Below are 4,353 nucleotides of genomic sequence, written 5' to 3'. Positions count from 1 at the left end.
GTGCTTTTATATTTTCATTCTAAGTAGCAGCATGAATTGAGATAAAGGAGAGCTGGATTTCCCCTACACTGAGGGTTGAACGCTTCTAAGAGTGCTTCCCAAGAGGTAGTCTTGTTTTTGAATACAGATATGACACACTACATACTGCTATGTACTAAAAAACTACCTTTGGGGACTTTTGAAGGATGGATAAAACTCTTAAAGGCAACAATTTTGGGCTGATATTGTTCAAATAAGACCTTCTGGTGCCATTAATTTTAAAACCTGTTGGGTGTATCCTGACCTGGCTCTTGGGAGCCCTTTGGGCTGACCCTTGCCTGGTCTGACAGCTCCCTGGTGCTTAATGTGTAATCCCCTGACTTGTTTCACCCCTGGCTCTGTGAATACCACAAAGGACAAGGCTCTGGAAGGACGGGTAGATGCTGCATGGGGGAAGACAGAGCAGCATTACCCTTCTAGCTGGAGCCTGGAGAAGCTGGGAGTATTAAAACCCATTTCAAGTGGATCTGAGAGCAAAGAGGAAGAAATCCCTGATATGAAAACCCTGCTTTGTCCTGTGGCATCCACAGGATCCAGAGGCCTTGTAGCAAACCTTACCTCCTCTGCTTTATTTCAGGGCAGCAGAAACCATCCCCTTGAGGAATCAGAGGGATGCTGGTGCTGTGAGCATGGGGCTCTTTTGCTTCATATTTTAAACGATCCTTTTCTTCACTCATTAGACAGTTTTTGCTGTAAGACTCTCGAAAGAGCAGGTAACCAAGCAGTGTGTTATAACTTTATATATCTGGCACCTTCCCCTTGTTCCTGTACTGAGATCTTGAGGATAACATCCACTATGATGGCTTTGGACTGCCAGAGTGGAAATTGAGATGAGTTCTTAGGCAGAAGCTCTTCCCTGTGAGGGTGCTGAGGCGCTGGCACAGGGTGCCCAGAGAAGCTGTGGCTGCCCAACTCCTGGCAGTGTTCAAGGTCAGGTTTGATGGGGCTTGGAGCAAGCTGCTCCAGTGGAAGATGTCCCTGCAACGGGAAGGGTTGGAGCAGGATGAGCTTTAAGGTCCCTTCCAACACAAATCTGTCTGGGATTCTATGGTTCCATGAGAGCAAGGTAACTGCTACCTAACCAGGAGGTTATGCTGCAAGGTTTTGCTTGGCTGTAGGATCATAACAGCATCTGGATGTTCTCCTATCCATAATGACAAGAGTTACATCTTGGATAACACTAGCAACAGTCTGCTTGGTAAGTCCTAGGGCAGCTTCTTGAAAGCTTGACCAAAAAGCAAGATCTTACCAAATCGGAGTAGGAAAGCCACAAATGGAGGTTTTTTCCCCGGGAATCCAGAGATAAATATTCAGTTAACTCTTCAGCAGAGTGTGGACCCACAACCTGCATGGATAATATCTAAACAAAGGCAGCAAGTTATGGGTTTTTAGTTTATTTTTTCTCCATTCCAGTGAGCGTGCTCAAGCTGCAGGGAGATGTGATTGCTGGGAGGAAGTTGTCATGTATAGCACAAGCTGCAGCCTTAGACACATCCCAGGTTTCATATCTGCCCTTGGATCACTTCAGACCCAGCACTTGGTTTGTCAAGCAAGAAAAAGCGAGGGTGAGCCTTTGTTAATTGTGAGCTTCAGGTCAATTCTCCCCTGGCAGGAGATGTGTGTGTCTGGGCAGGTGGATGCTGCCTCAGGGGGAGGATTGAGCCCCAGACCCAAACAGTTGGATTTTCATTACTTGGGTCACATTTTCCAGCTCCGTGGTGATGTTTCAGGAGCTGCTTTGCCTCCGGCATCTCTATGTGAGCAGTGAAAAGCAGCTCTAAATCCCCATTAATAACACCAGGAGACCACATGCGTTGCTCACAGGACATCTGAAATGAGTCTGGCTCTGGAGGGGGAGCTCACCCCTTCAGCAAAGGGTCATCGAATAATGATGACTTAAGCATGGCTCTGCTTGTCAGATACCAGCCACGCGCACTGCTGCTTTGCTCCCTGGTGTAACTCTGTAAAGTGATGATTAATGTTAGGCAAGATAAATCAGTGAGGATTTATTCTGCCTGTTGTAAGCTGTGATTTTTGGAGCTGCTGATTTCTCCCTGGGAGAACTTATCTTTGGTCAAACCCCAATGTATCTTTTGTCTCCAAGTTAGCATAGTGTCTAAAGCAAAGTAGGGTGAGAAATCCTGGTTCTGCACTATCCTACCCTAAGGAAAGCCACATTTGCTCTCAAAGAGCTCCTCCTGGGTCACAGAGAACAGCTATTTATTCCTCATGTATCACACTAGAGTGGCAGCACCCAAAAGATGAGAAATAATTCCCTTTTCCCAGCAGTTACTGGGGAATTCAAGGACTTCCATGTGTCAATGGCTTGAGAGGAACTATGAGGAACCCTGCAGTTTATTCATTCTGGTGTTGCCCTCCCTCCTTTGCCTTAAAGTATCTACTTGCTTCTAAGCGTGTTCGTGATGGTTGTGGTGTTTAGCCTTGGGAACTTGGTGTTTTCCTCTCTCAAAGAGAATTTACCTTATATTGACTTGTATGTATGTAAGTGGTGTAACTGATTGATAAACAAAACCTGACATTCTTAATATTATTGAGGGATTTGGGCCTATTCAGCATTTCAATTTGGAGACATAAATCAGGCAAACTGCTTATAGGTTCACTATGGTTGATGATAATTATACGTTCCCCTCTGAGCTTATTCTCCTGGGCTTCACAAACAGGGAAGACCTGTGGGTGATGTGCTTTGTCTTATTCCTTGCTTTCTCTGTGGTTACCTTCATAGGATGCATTCCTGCCTACACACCCCCATGTACTTTTTCCTAAGCCACTTGTCTCTCCTGGAAGTCTGCTACTCCTCTACCATCATCCCTCAAGCCTTGCTCGATGTTCTAGTGGAGAAGAAGGTGATTTCCTTCATTAGATGTGCCACTCAGCTCTTCTGCTTTGCAACCTGTGCCACCACCTAGTGCTACGTGCTGGCTGCTATGGCTTACGATCACTACGTGGCCATTTGTAACCCCCTTCTCCTACTCCATGGTCATGTCCCAAAGGCTTTGCATTGGGATGTTGGCTGGTGCCTACTTAGCTGGCGTGATCAGCTCTACCATGCACACGGTTCTTATATTTCTTCTCCCATTCTGTTGGTCCAAGACGATCAATCACTTCTTCTGTGATGGACCACCACTGCTAGCCCTCTCCTGATCTGACACCCCTGCCATCGAGGTGATGCTTGCTGCCGTGGTGGGGTTCAAGGTACTGATCACCCCGGTCTTCATCCTCATCTCCTGCTTTTTGGTCCTTTCCATTGTCATGCAGATGTGGTCTGTGGTTGGTCAACGCAAAGCTTTCTCCACCTGTGCCTCTCACTTCATCTCCATTGTTTGTACTATGGCAGCTCCCTCTTCATGTACCTGAGGCCCAGCTCCAGCCAGTCCTCGAAGCATGACGAGGTGGTCTCCATGCTGTACTCTGTGGCTGTCCCCATACTGAATCCACTCATCTACAGCCTAAGAAATGCAGATATGAAGAATGCCATGAGGAAAGCAAAAAGTAGAGTCCTCTGCTCTTTGTCCATTCATGGTTCCTAGTCAGTTGAAAGGAGAGGGCTACCCTGCCCTGGTGAGGAGAACAAGCAGGCTGGATATTGCACCTTCAGGGATGGCTGGATATTACACGTTGAAGAGGCTGGTTGGATATAGCACCTTCAAGGAAGGGTGGATATAGCACCTTCACAAAGCAGGGACTAAACATACTTGGAAGCATGACAGCTGGAAAACACGCTTCTCCTTAAACCAAGGCTACATTCTGTGCTGGGATGGACAGGACTTTCTCTGGCTGCAGCCTGAGACCTGACAGTGACTGTGTATTGGAAAGAAAGTTGTTGTCCAAAGTGATTGTTACTTAAATATTACTTGAAATTAATATATTTTATTATTTAAATGTTATTAACTATAGCAATAAACTTTATTTCAGGCTTCAGAGTGCAAAAGGGAGAAGGTAGTTGGTGGCTTTGCCCTGCTGGCATCAAACCAGCTGGTACCTAAGCTCATGTTTTATATTAGCAAATGATTTCTGGTGTTATTTCTGGTTTTAAGGAAATATTAACTGATATTTCCAGGTATTTCAACTCCAGACCACAAGGTTTGGTCACGTGAAATGACAGAGGGGATATTGAGATGAGCTCTTAGGCAGAAGCTCTTCCCTGGGAGGGTGCTGAGGCACTGGCACAGGGTGCCCAGAGAAGCTGTGGCTGCCCCATCCCTGGCAGTGTTCAAGGCCAGGTTGGACACAGGGGCTTGGAGCAAGCTTCCCTAGTACAAGGTGTCCCTGCCCGTGGCAGGGGTTGGAACTGGA

The sequence above is a fragment of the Pezoporus flaviventris genome, unplaced genomic scaffold (genome assembly GCF_033815535.1).
Source record: "Pezoporus flaviventris isolate CSIRO_AGI_PZ_B2104156 unplaced genomic scaffold, CSIRO_AGI_Pfla_v1 ptg000116l, whole genome shotgun sequence".
Classification (NCBI taxonomy): Eukaryota; Metazoa; Chordata; class Aves; order Psittaciformes; family Psittacidae; genus Pezoporus; species Pezoporus flaviventris.
Note: the sequence above shows the minus strand (reverse complement) of the source record.